The sequence below is a fragment of the Dromiciops gliroides genome, chromosome 2, assembly GCF_019393635.1.
Source record: "Dromiciops gliroides isolate mDroGli1 chromosome 2, mDroGli1.pri, whole genome shotgun sequence".
Classification (NCBI taxonomy): Eukaryota; Metazoa; Chordata; class Mammalia; order Microbiotheria; family Microbiotheriidae; genus Dromiciops; species Dromiciops gliroides.
In genome coordinates this window covers 76,108,675-76,126,921 of record NC_057862.1, presented here as the reverse complement: position 1 = coordinate 76,126,921, position 18,247 = coordinate 76,108,675, and the positions used below count along the sequence as shown (strand labels likewise).

The 18,247-nt window shown below is 42.6% G+C and overlaps 1 protein-coding gene across 1 annotated transcript in view; it reads left to right on the top strand.

Moving 5' to 3' along the window:
- Positions 1–603: 603 nt before the first annotated feature.
- Positions 604–18,247, top strand: part of GOLGA7B (golgin A7 family member B) — a 35,669-nt gene continuing 18,025 nt past the window's right edge. The window contains exon 1 of the mRNA XM_043984831.1: positions 604–618. The gene's annotated coding sequence lies outside the window, so the exon portion shown is untranslated. The remainder of the gene's footprint in view (positions 619–18,247) is intronic.

Here is an 18,247-nt window from a genome sequence, read left to right as displayed (position 1 = left end):
ACGGGCTTTTTTATTGCATCAACAAGGTGAGAACACAGGACTTCTGGAACCTGAAGTCATGATGTTAGGCTCATGTCTTGATGGAAGGCTGGTAGACCTCCAAAGTTCACCAAAACACTCTTTCTTTACAGACATTTAATAAATATTTGTTGAGTCGATGTGACAAGAGGACCCTGGCAAAGGAGATCTTTAAATAGCCCGCAATCTCCCCAGAGTCCTACAGGAAATGTCCTTTCCAACCACCAGGTATTGGCTCGAAAGGAGCAGATCATAAAGACCCTGTCGTGTCCATGCTAAGCCCACTGGACAAAGTAGGCCCATCCCTTCCCAGGGCCAACCAGGCAGGCAAAGCTGCTGCGGGAGCAAAGGCAAGTGGGATCTAGAGCAAACTTGGTCCTCAGCCAGGGGGACAGGTGCATCTATTTATTATCTCTCGTTCTGGGTCGAAAGCCAGATCTGCCCTCGTGCAAGGCAGGCCCCATCTGAGGAAGTCATTGCAGCTCCCCAAAGGGTGGGGGTGAAGGGAGAGGTTTTGAGACTTTGGGCACCCTTTCCAGGGGCATAAAAATAGCTCTCAATTCTTGGTGGAGGTGGAGAGCAGCAGCCACAGGAATGGAGGTGGGAGCAGCCCCCGGGGGCTCTTTGTGTCCGTCCAGGGTAGCTCTGTATCTCTGTTCATTTGTTCTGGGAACGTGCATGGCTTTTGCCCAGACTAGAACTCAAGGGCTGGCCGAGGCTGAGGCTGAGGGAAGGGGCTCTGTGACTTGTTGGCTTGTGGTCTCCTGCCTCGTTTTTAGCCAGGGGTTGTTTGTGAGTGGGTGGCCCTGGCTATGCCTCCCGTCTTTTCTTTGTTTGCTCAGGCAGAACTGATCCTTTTCTGAAGATTGCTGGGGGAGTAGACTCGCTCTCCCTGTTTCAGGGACAGGGAGCATAGCTCAGCCCATCTAGGGTGTGCGGGTGGAGGCTGTGGTGGGGGGGCGGCGGCGGCGGGGGCGGGCTGAACACTTTGAGCCCCGTGACTGAGTCGACTTCACTCTTCACCCATTTCCCAAAGAATCCTGGGGGCTCTATTTATGGGCTCAGACTGGGGGTGGGATTTCAGAGCCCAGGAAGCAATTTTAGCATCGAAGCCCAGAAACTGTCTTTGGGAATACTGGGCAGCTCAGTGGCTGAGTCATCACTGGCTTGCTTTATAAGCCAGTTCACCAAAATAAACTAGCAACGCTTGCGGGGAGCTGTCCACCCTCTTCTCTCCCCCTCAGGCACTTTGGGGACTTTGGCTCCCCCTGATGGCCTTAGCCCTGACCCACTAGAACCTACTCAAGGGGGTACTGGCCAAAGGAACGTTATCAATCTGACCACTACCCACTGGGGAGCTCAGGCCTGGATTTCAGGGTTTGGGGAAGGAATTCCTGACACTCTAGGGACACTATTGTGTTGATGCTCTGCTTATCTCTGTGGGCAGAGGAGGGATGAGGAGAAATGGGGGGCCCAAGGCAGCTTTGCCTGCTTACTCAATTGGTTGTGCTAATTAGGCCAGGATCATGGCAGATTGAATTCTCTGAGATTCATAAGAACAGGAATTGGCCTGTGATTTCACTGACTGACAGAGGGAACTCCTGAATGAGAAACTCCCTTAATCAGTTCAGATAGGTACCTTTTCAGCAGTTTAAGAATCTTATTGTTGCCCAGAGTACTGAGAGGATTAGGAATTTAGAGCTGGAAGGAAGTTTAGAGATTATCTAATCTAACCCCTTCATTTTACAGATGAGGAAACTGAGGTGCAGAGAAGGGGAGGTGATTTCCCCCCCAAGGTCATACAGGTAGAAAGTAGCCAATTCGGAATTCAAGCTTAGGTCTTTGACTTCAAGTCCATTGATCTTTTTACTGGGCCAACCATAGGGTCAGTCTTGGTGTGGTCTGGGTAGGTCACATAGTGAGTACAACCCTGTCCCTCTCGTGATGACTGCACAGGAAAGATAATGTGCTATTCAGAGTGGTGGGCAAAATTCCTGAGCACTGGTTTTCTTTCCCCTAAACCCTGGCAAACCTATCATGTTCAATTCAGTAAACATTTACTGACACCTGGGCTAGGGCTGATGGATAAAAAGGTGCATGAGACAGGGACCCTGTTCTTTAGGAGCTCACTGACTCCTAGGGGAGATAAGGGTGTGTACACAAATACCTGTGATACCAAGCAGAAAGGAGTAAATGCTATGAGTGAGTTCATTCTAAGTGCCTTTGGAACAAAAAGGAAAGGGATAAATAACTCCCTGCTGACCCTAACTGGGGGAGGAGGGGCATGTCATTCATTCATTTCAATATTTATTGAGCTAGGAGGCAGAATGGTACAGGGATAAAAGCTCCAGATGTGGGGCCATACCCAAGCTTGGTACCTGCTTCAGACACTTATATGCATGATTTTGGACAAGCCACATAACCACTTCCAACCTCAGTTCCCTCATCTGTAAAGGGAGGAGTTTGGGTTAAAGGATTTCTAGGGTTCCTTCCAGCTCTGAGTCATACTCCTTTATGAGCCTTGGAGCCTCAGTTTTCACACCTATAAAATGGAAATAATAAGACTTACACTAACTACCTGATAGGGCAACTTGTGCTGAATCAAAACATTATAAGATGTGAGTTATTATTATTTGCAGTACTGTGAGGTACTAAGATAATCTTCATGGGCTGGGCTGTGAAGGCTGGATAGGATTTTGGCAGGTAGACTTGGTAGAGGAGGGCATTTTAGGCAGACCCGACATCATGAATGAATGTTTAGAGGTAGGAGAGGCTGGGGGAGTTCTGGGAGAATAGTGAGTAGTCTGGTGGGAGCAGCAATTTAGGGGAATGTTTCTGTTGGGAGATGAGATCATTATTCCTATTTTCTTTGTCAGAGTGAGAGAGCAGGATGGTAGCAAGAATCAATTACCAAAGTGGGAAAAGAAGTGAGGTATCCCTTTAAGAGGTTGTAGAGATGTTGGGATTACTAGATTGGAAAAACCCGAGATGAATCCCAGGGGCCCACTAAGACCGAATGGATTTTTTCCCATTGGTAGGTAACAGGAGGCACCTGCATGTTTTCCAGCCAACTCTGCCACTCAGCTTTTAAGGCTTAGTTTAGAGGTGGCTCTCTCCTGGGTAGCCTCCCCATATCACCCAAGCTCCAAGTTTCTAGTGTAGTGGGCCCCTTTGGCAGTCTGCTGAAGTTTATGGACCCTTTATTAAAATACCATTTGGAAATGTATAAAATAAAACACATAGGGTTACACTTGCCCCAATTGCCTCACCAAAAACAAACAAACAAACAAAAAACAAACACATAGGGTTACAAAGGAAATAAAATATATTGAAATATCAATTCCAGATTTAGAGCTGGGAAGGGAATACAGAGACCATATAACTGAACCTCTAGGTTTTACAGATGAGGAGATATTGTAATACCTAAGTTATTTAAATAGCAACAAAACAAAACCCAAGTTCATAGCTCCTAGGTGAAGAAATCCTAGACTAGACAGATGACTTTTAAGGTCCCTTCTAGCTCTCACATTCTATGATTCTAGATAGGGTGACTCTGCTAATCCCAAGTCCTAACCCTGGTTTTGTTCAGCAAAAGAAGACTTTGAGGGAGCAGCCAGACCACTGGGAGAGAACCAGGAGAAAGCAGTGCCCCGGGGAGGAGAGAAGATCTAGCAAGATAGGATAGTCAATGTTGTCCAAAGCAATAGAGTCCAAGAAGGATGAAGACAGAGAAAAGACCATCACATTTGGCAGTGTAGATATCACTGGTTGCTTCATTTTTAAAAAAATTAAATAGTATTTTACTTTTTCCACAATTACATGTTAAAACAATTTTTAACATTTTAAAAAAAGTTTTGAGTTCCAAACTATCCTCCCCTCCCCCTCCCTGAGGCAGTAAGCAATCCAATAAAGGTTGTATATGTACAATCATGTAAAACATTACCATATTATTCATTTTGTACAAGAAGATGAATTTTAAAAAAGAAACTGAAAAATAGTATTCTGTATTCAGACATCAATTCTTCCTCTGTAGGTGGATAGCATGTTTCATCATGATTCCTTTGGGATTGTCTTGGATCATTGTATTGCTGAGAATAGCAATACATTCACAGTCGATCATCATACAATATGTTACTGTGTACAATGTTTTCCTGGTTCTGCTCACTTCACTCTGTATCAGCAAGTCTTTCCACATTTTCCTAAAATCATCCTGTTTGTCATTTCTTATAGTACAATAGTTTTCTATCACAATCATATGCCACAACTTGTTCAGCCATTTCCCAATTGATGGACATCCCCTTGATTTATAATTCTTAGCCACCACAAAAAGAGCTGCTACAAATATTTTTGCACATGTAGGTCCTTTCTGCCTTTTTTAGATCTCTTTGAGATATAGACCTAGCAATGTTATTGCTGGATCAAAGGGGATACACAGTTTTATAGCCCCTCGGGCATAGTTCCAACTTGCTCTCCAACACTAGCCACTTTGGAGAGAGCAGTTGAAGTTCACTACTGGATTCAGAAACCAAAATGCAAAGGACTGAGGAGTAAATGAGAGGAGGGGAAATGGAGGTAAGTAATATGGACAGTTTTCTCTAGGAGTTTGATTGAGAAATGAAAGAAAGGATGGTAGCTTGATGGAATAACAAAGATTTGCTTTTGTTTTTAGGCTGGGGGAGATCTGGATGTGTTAGAAGGCAATAGGAAAGGAAGCAGTAGGAAAGGAAAGTTAAGGATTAAGGAGAAAAGGGATGATTGATGAAGCAGTAGTTTGAGGGGAGAGGCTCAAGGGTACACGTAAAGAGGTTGGTCTTGGGATGAAGAGCCACTTTATTATCAGAGACTGGAAGTAAGGAAGAGAGAATGAGGGATTATCTCAAGGGATTTTGAGATAAAGGGACAGGGGGAAGTAGGAGTTCAGAACAAAATTTTCTCAGTAAGAAACTGAGATCCCCAACTGAGAGGGTGGATGGAGAAGGAGGGAGCTGTGGAATGTTTGAGGAGAAAAGGTTTTGAATGGCTTCTGCCAGGAATGAGATACAGAAACCATTAAGTAGGAATAAAAAGATTGCCTTGCTGCAATGAGTGCCCAGTTAAGGTTGGTTACCATGAATTTGTAATGTACACAGTCAACAAAGTCAAGTGATTTCCTTTGTTTTCTTCCTCGGTATCTTAGTAAGAGGTCAGAAGACAGGAAAACAGTGGGAACAATCAGGGTTGGGTTTGGGAATCAATGAGTTGTAGTCAATATCTGTGTAATTCTTTTTTAGTAAATGTTCCCTCCTAGTCAGCCAAGGGTTAGTATGGCATTGTGGAGGTAGGAATTGGCTTGAAACCAAGAAAGCCTGGTTTCAACTCCTGCTCTTCAGACCTATGTGATTAGGGGCAATTGACTTAACTACCCTGAATTACAGTTTTTTCATCTGTAAATTGGATGGTTCAATGGATAGAGCATTAGGTCTGGAGTCAGAAAGACCTGAATTCAAATCCAGCCTCAGATACTGACTAGCTGTGTGACCTTGGGCAAGTCACTTAACCTGTTTGCCTTAGTTTCCTTATTTGTAAAATGAGAATAATAATAGCACCTACGTCCCAGGGTTGTTGTGAGGACCAAATAAAACTATAATTGTAAATTACTTAGCACACTGCCTGGCACATAGTTAGCACCATATAAACATTAGCTATTATTATTACCTCACAGGATTTTTGTGAGACTCAAATAAGAATGAATGGAACAATGCTTTGTAAATCTTAAAGTTCTATATAAATGACCATCGTTTTATTATTCAAAAACTTAAACTCATCTCAGACACCACCTCCAACCCCCCCAATTACTTCCCATGTTCAGTCAGTTAATAGATCTTCAGGATTCTTTCTTCCCCAAATCTTTCCCATTGATCAATACATTCCTTTCCACTCCCACAGTTGTCAACCTAGCTCAGGCCCTCATTGTTTCAAACCTAGATTATTACAATAGCCTCCTGACTCCACAACTGGTCTCTTCCCTGACCCCAAACCCCAATCCATCCAATATAGAATTGCCAGGTTAATCTTCCCAAGGCACTGCCCTGAGCAGGAAGGTCCCTCTAGCAGGTTTATCATGATTGATTAACTCTTTAAGAACTCACCTTGCTGTTCTGTGTTAAGGTTGATAACGAGCTTTCCTTCTAACAACTTTAAAAGGGTGATGGTGTATTATTATTTCAATTTTACAGATGAGGAATATGAGGTCCAGAGAAGTTAATGACTCTCCCACGGCCTCATGTCTATTCAGTAGCTGAGATGGGACTTAAAGTTTTCTGACTCACCAGTCTTTCCACTGGGGCTCTCATCACTTCATGCCTCGGACTATTGTGGTAGCCAGCTGCTTGATTTGTCTGCCATAAATCTCTCCCGGCTCCAATCCATCCTCCACTCAGCTGTCAAAGGGATCTTTCTTGTTTTGTTTTTTTTTTTGTTGTTGTTTTTTGTGGGGCAATGGGGGTTAAGTGACTTGCCCAGGGTCACACAGCTAGTAAGTGTCCAGTGTCTGAGGCCGGATTTGAACTCAGGTACTCCTGAATCCAAGGCCAGTGCTCTATCCACTGTGCCACCTAGCTGCCCCCAAAGGGATCTTTCTAAAGTGCAAGTCTGACTCTGTCCTTCCCCCTGCCCCCTACTTGGTAAACCCCAGTGACTCCCTATGTCTTCCAGGATCAAATACAAAATTCTCTATTTGGTGCTCAGAGACCTGCATCACCTGCCCCTCCTGTCTCCCATTTCCAATCTTCTCACACGTTATACTCCTCCACTATGTACTCTGACACTGGCTTCCTTGCTCTTCTTCATCTTCAAACTCAGAGCATTTTCATTGCCTGTCCCCCATGCTTGGAACTCCCTCCCTTCTCATCCCTGCTTCCTGGCTGCCTTCAAGTCTTAGCTAAAACCCTACCTTCTTTTTTTTTTTAAACCTTACCTTCTTAAGGAGGTCTTTCCCATTCTCCTTAGTTCTAGTGCCTTCCCTCTGGAATTCTTTCCAATTTATCCTGTATATATCTTGTTTGTACATAGTTGTTTGTTTGTCACCTTCCCTCTTAGGTCCTTGAGAGTAGGGATTGTCTTTTGTCTTTCTTTGTATCTTCAGTGCTTAGCACAGTGCATGCACACAGTAGGTGGTTAATAAATGTTTATTGACTAACATTTTGGCAGGTGGCTAGTCCTGAGTGAAGAAGAGTCTTTTTATTGAATTTGGGAAAAAAATAAGAAACAAAGATTTTTAAGTCATTTGCAATCCCTTTTAGTTAAGGGAACAATTAAGCCAAAGGAAATGCTTTTAGTGAGGCAGGCTGTGGGCAAAATTGTGTTGCAGGCAAATTTTGTCTCTACACCCTCTCTTCTCACTTTTCAGCGTTCCTCCTCTTGGCACTCCCTCCCTTCTCACTGACCATTAATGCATTTATATGGCCTCAGATCCTCTGGACTCCCCTTTGCTGTTCTCTCAGATGTGAAATGGCTGGACAAGACCTCCAATCTGGGCATCTTTTTAACCCTCCCTCTAATGCCTCTCCTCACCTCCCCTCTCCCCACCATGTATCTTATTTTTCGGGAGATGCTCTTTTTTAGCTGTCACTGAGAAGTCCCTAAATTCATTTATGTGAAAATGCTAATAGCTGAGAATCTTAGTGTTACTGTCTCCCAGAGGTAACTGTCTGTCCCACAGGCATTGAAAAAAACCTTTTTATTATAAACAGCAACGGTCTCAACAAAAATTAACAAACAAAAGAAAGAATAACATCATACAGAAAGTCATGAAGTCCAAACTACTTTTATTTTGGAGAAAAAAAAAGGTACAGTTTGGCATGGTGGCTAGCCTTGAAGTCAGGAGACCTGGGTTCAAGTTGTAGTTCAGATACATACTAGCTTTGTAGACATGGGAAAGTCACTTAATCTCTCAGTCCCCTCCCCCCTCCAAGAAACTCTCTAAGAAGAGTTTCCATTTGCATTGATGGGGGAGGGGAGTTTCTTCCCATCAATGAAATAATAGTTCCCTTTTAACATTTTATTAAATTAATAAAATTAAGTTAATTATATAATAAATAATTATATTAAATAAAATTAATTTAACAGTATAAATTACATTTTATTTTTAAAAGGAGGAAACGCCATAAACTTAAATGAAACAACAGTAATATCTTTGCTCTGTATTCCCTTCCAATCTTTTTTCTGTCTTAAAAAGAGACCTTACAAGATTCTGGGGCTGGTATTTTTAATATGGTAGCAGGTGAGATGTATTTGCTGCTTTGATTCTTCTTTCTTGGAAGAGCATCATTTTTTGAAGGTGAAATTTGCATGTTAAAAGGAGAAAAATGTCAAAAGCTAAAAGAGTGAAGGTATGACGGTAGATTTCAGGCCTTCTGTGTAGGCTGGTTGCAGAAAAATTTCTGGGAAAGGGGACAAAGTGATCATTACAGTGGAATGTACCAGCCTGGTCCACCTTGCCTCCTGTTTCCCTAGGAGCAGCCAGTCCTGCAGTGGCATAGAAGCTATCCTAATGCACATTTCCCCCTGCTCCGGGGCCCGGCCCTGTCTGCCCCTCTTTACCCCTCAAATCACGGAGTCGATGCCAAAGGCTGTATTGAACTTTTTATTAAGGTCTGAAGAACTGAGTAATCATCGCGCATAGCGCCTAATTATTCCAGGTTTGGGAGCACTTCTCAGCCACATGGAACTGGCTGCAAAAACCCTGGCAGAGTTTCCATTTTTGAATCTTTAAAAACAAAACAAAAAAATGAAACTAAATGTTATAGGTCTCAAAAACCTCATCATTAAAGCAGAAAGTGTCATAGGACGCGAAGCCCATTCTGGCACAGCCAAAAGGGTCACCCTTTTGTCCCCTCCCCCTGTGACCTGTAGGGCTTGGCAGCCAAAAGGATGCCCGTCATGGTGGCTGCAATCTTGGAAGAACTTAAAACCAAAAATGGAGAATGAAACAGCAGATCTGAGCTCCCAGTTAGAAAACTGGAACTAGGAACTTAGACATTTGAGGCAAATTTACATTCAGCTGGGGAGGAGGGAGGAGGGGGGTATGTAAAGCATGACTACTCCTGTAGAGAGGTCTTGGGAATTTCAGAATTTGAGGAACTGAGAAGCTGGGGTGTTGTCAAAAGGGGCCAGGGGTTGGAGTGGAAGAGACTGTGAGCAACGTACTGGACTTATTGTGGAGGAGAGAGAGTAATTTGGAAGTCTGTGGGTAACCACAGCAAACGTGGCTCCGGACAGAATGGACTGAACCTTAAAGAAAGATGAGTAGTTGTTGAGTGATGGTGGCAGAAGGAGGGTCTCAAAGTGGCAGCAGGGAACAAGAAGTATGCCAACATCTTCTTCCGGCTTGTGTGTCAAAGGGCATGAGAAAAGGAACAGCTAGCATGGAAGAGTGTGCCAAGAGATATGGTATCTTCAGGAGAAAGCTAGGACTCAGTGTGACAGATGGAAAGAATGTGAAAGAAAGGAATCTAGGATGAAGAGGAGTTTAACAATAGAGGAGGGCAGCTGAGAGTACAGTAGAAAGGAAGAGCAGGAAAGAAAAGGATTGGGGAAGGCTAGGGGGAGAGTTTAATATGGTGAGGCATGGCTGCTTCCATTGACTTTGCACTGATGGCTAGTAGGGCACAAGTTCCCAGGTCAAGAGGTAAGTGTGTACTAATCCTCCTTGTGGGAAGGTGGGCCTAGTGGGGGAGGGATGACCATGGGACTCAACAGGGGGAAGAGCTAGGGTTTAGAAAAAAACAGGCTGGTTGAGTCGGTGGTGGTTATGGTAGCAATGAAGAGGAAGAACAAATCTTGCCCTAGTCCAGGAAAGGAACTAGGCTATTCCACTCATTTTATAACAGGGGAAACTGAGGCCCAGGGCAGGGGAATGACTCTGACCTAGGTCACATAGCAAAGTATTGGCAAAGCTGGATTTGAGTCTTCTAGACCCTCGCCCAGATCTTTGCACTATATCTAGCTTTGTCCCCTAACAGTCACATTATAGAAAAGTTGCAGTGGACTTGTGAAATCACTTGGGCTTTGTCTAATCCAGGCTTAAATGCCACCATCAGTGGGACACACAGCCTGTACCCCCCCACCCCAGTCTTACAGCTTTCTGTGGTAGGAAAGGTTTCCTGCCACTAAGCCGAAAATTCCCAACCATTCATTTCATTCCATTTCACTTAATTATACCCTCTCCTGTCACCCTCAACACTTCCCCTCCTTCTCTGGGCTTCCCAACCTTTGGAGACTTGCACACAATTATCACATTCTCTTTAACTCCCTTAAGCTCTGGATGTGTACAGTTCTTTTCATCTTTTATAATTGTCCCATTTCCCTGGCTCCTGTATTGTTTCAGTTTTTCATCGCTGAATTTCCTCCAATTTAAGGGTATCTTGCTGGCACTATGGTTGCCAAGAATTTAATTCGGCAGTTAGGTAGGATCCCATTAGAGGAGGCTATTGGGGATGGGCTACTCACTGCTTGGTCACAGCTAAAGCTGCAGTTACAATAACAGTGCCATCTGGAATTTCTCAACTCTTTTAATCCCAGGAGCTGAAAAGAGCTTCACAAACATTGGACTGGCTCTCCCCCGCCCCTTGGAGGCCAGAAAGGTCCTGGTAGAAGTGCCCCAGGGCATGTGTGCACAGGAAGCATCATGTTTGTTTATATTTGTGTATGTCTACCTGCTATCCAGGTGTCTCGACCCACTTCTTCACTCTCTCCAGCTCTAGAAACAAGATCCTTTGTCTCCCTCCCGGGTCACTAACATATCTCCCTATTCTCCCTCCCAATTCGCTACTTCTCTCATCTCAGTTATCTTTGCCAATCATTTTCAGCAAAGACCTATCCTAATACATGTGTAACTCTCTCTCTATCTGTACTCACCCTTTCATAACTACCTAGTCTCTGTTTCAATTTTATACAGATTCTCTGCTGGAATTTCCCTCTGTTCAGCCTCATGAAACAGTTTCTTCTCTTTGCCTTAACAAATTCTGACTTTTCCCCCAGAAAATATCAAATCATCAGCTATTTTCCTCCTCAAAGATCTTACCTTCTACCACTCTCTTCATTTCCCCCTACACAGTAGGGTCTGCTCTTTGTGTTGACCCTTGGTACCTTTTCCAGACCATCAATTCATCACCATTATTTTTTTCTCTTTCCTTTGAAGTCCATGTCTTACCTTTATGCCTTCCTTTCCAAATGATGGTTAATAGCTGCCACCCGCCCACCTTTATGGATGACATCAGTACATGAGTCAATTTTCCTTCTTTACCATAATGATAACAATGATGATAATAATAATAGTGACTGAGATGTATGTTGCACTGCCCATTATCTCATTTGGATCCTCGAAACAAGCATTTGAAGTGGGTACCATAGGCACTATCATTCCCATTTTACAAATGAGAAAACTAAGGCTTTGAACTGTTAACTGATTCATTTATAAATACAAAATAAATGTTGGAAATGGGATTTGATCATCCTTATTAGACTTCAGTGTCTGTTTGGGTGACCCATCTGATACCCTTATTCCACTTTAATCAAGAAGCATTTATCAGGCCAGATGTTGTGCTAAATGATAGGAATAAAAAGACAAAAGTGAATCAGCTCCTGCCCTGGAGGAACTTATATGCTAATGGTGTGGGGGGCTTCTAGCTGCTAGTGCCTTCCATCCCGAACTACCTTGTATTCATTATGTACATATAAGTGGGAGTATATACAATATATGTGTGTGCCCCCTACACATATAAATACGCACATACACATGTATGTGTACAAGCATATATGTGTATGTATACATACATACTGCACTATGTGGTATGGTGGATACAGTGTGACCTCAGACAAGTTACTTAACTATTTGCCTCAGTTTCCTCATCTATAAAATGACCTGGAGAAGGAAATGGAAAGCCACTCCAATATCTTTGCCCAAGAAAACCCCAAAAGGGGTCATATGCAACTGAAAAATGACTAAACAAAAGTATAAAGAAGTTTGGGGAGAATAAGCATTAACAGTTAGTAATGTTAGGAAAAGTTTCATTTAGAAGACAGTGATTAAGCTTAATCTTGAAAGAAACCAGGGATTCCAAGTGGTGGAGGTAGGGAGGGATTGTATTTCTTTCTAGAAGAGGGTCAGCCAATGAAAAAGCATGGTGATGGGGCAGCTAGGTGGCGTAGTGGATAGAGTATCAGCCCTGGATTCGGAAGGAGTTCAAATTTGACCTCAGACACTCGACACTTACTAGCTGTGTGACCCTGGGCAAGTCACTTAACCCCAATTGCCTCAATCAAAAAAAAAGAAAAGAAAAGAAAAAGCATGGTGATAGGAAATGGAAGCAGTTTGTATGTGGTACAACAGTTCCTCTCTTTCTTGGTATCTGCAGGGTATCAACCACCTTGACCTTGTTATTCAGTTCCAAGCTCTCAAACCAGGTTCTCTGCCTATCTCACCCTAATCCCCTTCCCTGTGCTTTCTTCCTTCTATGTTTCAACGTTCACTTAACCCTATTCTTTGCCATCATAGACCTGCAGTTATTAATTCCTTCTACTTTTGCTCCTCCCTTCATGCTCCATCTGACTCCCTATCCCCAGGTTGGTTGGACTCTGGTCTGCAATTTCAATGCTTCCCTAACCACTCTGTCTCTTAGACACCTTTGTCTCCTTGACCTTCTACTGCCTCAACCTTTGGTGCCCCTCCTACTACTATAAGGCTTAGGCTAATTATAGGTGCTTAGGAAATAACTGTTGAATTGGAAATATTTCTTTTCCCACAAATATTCCCATTCCTGGCTTCCAGATTTAAGCCAAGGAAGATTGTTCCTGCTCGTGAGTCCCCTCTGTTCCCCACCCTGTTACACCAAAGTGTCTAGTAGGTGAACCCTTGCCTTTAAGTGCCTTCTTCTTGAAGCTCAGCTACACCTGGGAAAGAGCAGATCACAAAGCTTGGGATAAGAGCCCTGGATTTTTAGTCAGAGCATCTAGATTGAAATCCTAGTTTTCTCCCTTAAGGTCCGAGGATTTAGAGCCTTATAGGGGCAAATCAGACCTTAGGGAGGAGTTTTCAGCTACCCCCCTCATTTTGCAGATGAGAGAATTGAGAACTTGAGAATGAAGTAATTTGTTTAAGGTAATTTAGCAATGCATCCTCTCCTAGTCTCTGGCAGCATGAAGTCCCTCTTTAAGATGCAGCTCAGATACCATCCTTTCCAGCTTCTCCAAACTGCTGGTGTCTTCCCTCTCATAGTACCTTGTATTTAAAAACTTTGTATATATAAATAAATAAAGCATGTATTTGTATCTATAAATCATGTTGGTATATACACCAATTCTTTGTGGCCCCATTTGGGGTTTTCTTGACAAAGATACTGGAGTGGTTTGTCATGTTCTTCTCTAGCTCATTTTACAGATGAGGAAACTGAGGCAAACAGGGTTAAGTGATTTGCCTAGGGTCACACAGCTAGTAAGTATCTGAGGTCAGATTTTAACTCAGGAAAAGGAGTCTTCCTTACTCCATGCCTGACACTCTATAGTGCCACCAAGCTTGCTCGGTCTTTCTCTCTCTCTCTCTCTCTCTCTCTCTTGCTCTCTCTCTCTCTCTCTCTCTCTCTCTCTCTCTCTCTCTCTCCCTCTATATATGTAGCTAAATGGTGAAATGGATTGAATGCTGAACTTATAACGAGGAAGACCCAAGTACTTCCTCAGATACTTATTAGCTATGTGATGACTCTGGGCAAGTCACTTAACCATTGTGCCTCAGTTTTTCTACAATAAAATGGAGATAATAGCCCTTGCCTTAGAGGGTTGTTGTGAAGATCAAATGAGACAATATAAGCAAAGCATTTTTGCAAACTTGAAAGCACCATGTAAATACTAGCTATTATCATATTTGTGCTATATACATTTGTGTGTGTGTGTGTGTGTTTGTGTGTTTTGATGAGGCAATTGGGGTTAAGTGACTTGCCCAAGGTCATACAGCTAGTAAGTGTTAGGTGTCTGAGTCCAGAATTGGACTCAGGTCCTCCTGACTCCAGGGCCAGTGCTCTATCCACTGTGCCACCTAGCTGCCCCTGTGCTATATACATTTTAAATGTACTTGTCTCTGTCATTAGAAAGTAAGTTGTTCATTGCAAGTAGGGATAACTTCAATTTTTGTACGTGTCTCCCCAGCCCTAGCCCAGTACCCAGTACGTAGTAAGTACTCAAGAAATACTTGTTGATTAATTGATAGAGCTTTGGGCCTGGAGTCAGAAGTTCTGCCTGCAAATCTGGCCTCACACAAGTTACTTAAACTTCCATCTGCCTCAGTTTTCTCAACTGTAAAATGGGGATAATAATAGCACCTACATCCCAGGGGTGTTGTGAAGATCAAATGAGATAATTGTAAATCACTTAGCAAAGTACCTGGTACACAGTGGGTGCTTAATAAATGCTTGTTTCCCCCCTTCCTTCTTTTGCTTCCTTCCCTCCTTTCTATTACATCATTATGAGCTATATGGTCTTAATAACTCCCAGCCTCTATTTCTTCATATGTGAAAAAGAATATTAGACTAAGTGATCACTAGCTCTAAATCTTATGGTGCTAGGTTCTGGTTGGGGAGCTCAATGGGAGAATTTCCCAAATGGTTCTCCATATCTCATTGGCAGCTCAATCTTTTCCCAAAACAATAGAAGTTGAAGAGTCTTGGGTTCATTATCTCTAACTCTTACAGTCCTCAGGGGAACTGCTGGAAGATATATGTTTTTATTTTGTAAGATAAGGTAGTAGTAGTAGTGTTGGGGATTGGGAGTGCCTCCAATATACAGAAACCTTACATAACCTCTATAGACTGTGTGACTCATGACCCATATAGGTAAAGGGCTTAAATAGAAAGAAGAAAAATAAGAAAAAGACTACTCCGTAGTTGTAGTCCAGTCCACTATCCCATACTGTCTCATGTGTGTATGGAGGGGCTAGTACTGGAAGATGGTGGGGAGGGAGAGCAGGGAAAGTCCTTTTATATAGAAAAAATTTAAAAATTTTATTTTTTTCAATTAACACACGTTTTTTCTCTCCTTCCCACCTCACCCACAACTGAAAAGAAAAACAAAACAAAATCTATGTATCAAATATGCTTAGTGAAACAAAACAAATTTTGATATTGTCTATGTCCAAAAATGTTTGCTTCATTCTGCATCTTGAGTTCATCACCCCTCAGATACGAGGTGGGCCGCATAGTTCATCTTTCCTCCTCTGGAATCATGGTTGGTCATTGCATTGATTTCAAAGTTGCTTGTTTTGACAATATTGCTGCCATTGTATAAATTACCCTCTTGGTTCTGCTCACTTCATATAGCATCAGTTCTTTCTGATTTCTCTAAAATGTCCCCTTTTTGATGGTTCAATAATGTTCTATTACATTCACATGCCATAATTTGTTCATCCATTCCCCCATTTAATGGGAATCTTCTTAGTTTCCAATTCTTTAAATAGTTGTTGTGTTGTTATACACATTTTTGTAAGTTTGGGTCTTTTCCTCTTTCTATGATCTCTTTGGGGTTTAGGCCTAGTAGTGGTATTGCTGGCTCAAAGGGGTATACACCTTTATTTCTTTTTTGGGAGGTCTTATATTTTGCCCTTGTGTTGAAGGAGGAAGTCAGGCTCTAGGTCCTTGAGATTTGTCAGCAGTTCCTTCCTCTCCTTCTTATCTCTAGAGGCATGTCTGCCTTGGCCTAACAGGTGGTATCTACCCTGTTATTTTTCTTAAGGTCCTGAAGAAAGTTGGAAAGGACCTTAAAATCATCTGTTCAACTCTCTCCATTGCATAGATGAGATGATTCAACAAAGAGATCTTTGGGCCAAAATCATCCGAGCATCACTAAGACAGAGCGTAACTTCCGGTGGTCCAGAATTTTGGGGTATTTTTGTATGTGCTACTCATCGGTGCTAAGTCATTGATGACTTGCATTTATTCATCCTAAATAAGTCTCATTAACTTTTTTTTAGGTAGATTAACTGTGATTTTTCAGACTGACATGCCAGTGGGGTTAGAGTGAGTGCTGGACTTAGCCTCAGAAAGACCAGGGTGTAAATAAATCCCATCTCTGAAACTTACCAGCTGCCTGACCATGGGCAAACATCTTAACCTCTATGAACCTCAGTCAGCTTTTCAGGACTGTAAATTATAGACTGGGTAGAGGGAGTTCCCACAGTAATGAAATCACAGATCCTTGCCATCACTATCTTGCTTTCATTTCCAGTCATTCTCGGTCTCTTTTTACTCCTTTCTTCATTCTACCAGAATAAAGGAACATAGCAAGTACTACACTAAGTCAGGATTAGACCCCGGCTGTTTCATGGCAGGATGCCATTGCCAACAGCCCCAAGAGACATGTTAGGCTGTCCTAAATAGACATAGTCCAGCTTTGCTTAATAGCCATGTATTGCCTCTGTTTAGTTTTTAAAGCTCTCACCACACAACCTGGCCTCAACTATGTTTTTAGTCTCATTGGACATTATTCTCCCTCTCTACACTCTGTGATCCAGCCAATCTGGCCTTCTCTTTGTTCCTCACACATAACATTCCATCTCCTGTCTCCATGCCTTTGCAGTGACCATCTCCCACACCAGACATTCTCCCATACCTGGAATACACATCATTCTTACCTCAGCATTATAGAATCTTCCTTCTTAAGATGCAGCTCAGGCAACAGCTGAGTTTTCCAGGAAGCCAGGAGGTTTCAAATAGGGGTGATAACGTTTGCATTATTTATTTCAAAGGGTTTTTGTGAAAATCAAATGAGACCGAATATACTACATGATTTGTAAACTGGGAGGTACTCTCCAAGCATGAGCTGTTATTATTATTGTCGTTGTTATTTGTAAGCCACCAATCTTCCAGCCTAGGGACCAGTCATAACAACAGGTTTCACATTTGAACTAAAAGTTTCCTAATTTCTTCCTGGTGTTTGAAGTTCCTCTTAATTTGCTGTCTTCTGTGCATTTCACTCACATAATCCCCAGCACCACCATTATGGAAGCTGATGAATGAAAGCACATACCCTGGAAACCACCCCCGCCCTCAGCCACCTCCTCCCTGCTCAGCTTCCTGCGCTTATTCTTCCTCATTGTTTATAGTCCTCCAGCCTGTGTTCATTTCACTTGACAGTTCAGATCCATTCATTCGTCTGAGGGCTTTACAGACGTCACAGTCTCTTTCTAGTTGCTCGTTTCTTGTGTTTGGGGCTCCAGAGGGCGAATCCTACTTTACATATTCCTATGTGATGTATTTATACCCTGCCTCCCCTCCCCCATCCTGTAATTTAGGGAAATCCTGGCTGAAGCATTGTTTTAAAAAGCAGAATATCCAGATGTGCTTCTCTATCCCCTCCCCACATCCTTTTCTGCATTCACCTTGAAAATGATCTCAGGTCATTGTCCAATTGCATCATTTCAGGTTTTGCACACTACATTTCCCCTCTTAAACACCCACACACTTGTTTATGTTCTTCTAGACCTATTCACAGACAATCTCCTGGTCACCTTTGCAGTTAGCTCATTCCCTGGAGGTTTTCTCAGCTGTTTCCATCTCCTCTCCTGGCTGAGGGAGTTAATTTTCTCTTATCTCTTTCCAGAGATCATGATTTCCAAATCTTTCACCGTGTGTGTTTTTCCCTGGATGCAGTCTTTTCTTTGGAGAATTTCCAATTCAGCTTCAGATTGGAGGATGATAACAGCGAATTAGTTAGTGGATCTTCTTTGATGTCATTTTGTAAGTTAACTCATTAATTTATGACAAAAACATCAAAGAGTTAGGCCTTTGCACAGGTCTGGATTTTCCCAAGGTAGTTGGGTAATACTCTTTGGTCAGATTAAATCTCAAAGTCCTCTCTGCTCCAAGCACTAAATTCCAAATTGTCAAGGGCCTGAGGACATCCCACCCCATCCCATCCCATCCTGTCCCATATAGAAGATACCACAATGTAAAATTCTCTCTCATTTTATTTCCTCCATCCTAAACATTGATTACCCCTTAACTGACCCCACTTGGATGCCTTTGAGTGTTGATGTTCATCAAGAATTTTTATAACTAGAACTTTTTTTTTTTTAGTGAGGCAATTGGGGTCAAGTGACTTGCCCAGGGTCACACAGCTAGTAAGTGTTAAGTGTCTGAGGCCGGATTTGAACTCAGGTACTCCTGACTCCAAGGCCAGTGCTCTATCCACTGCGCCATCTAGCTGC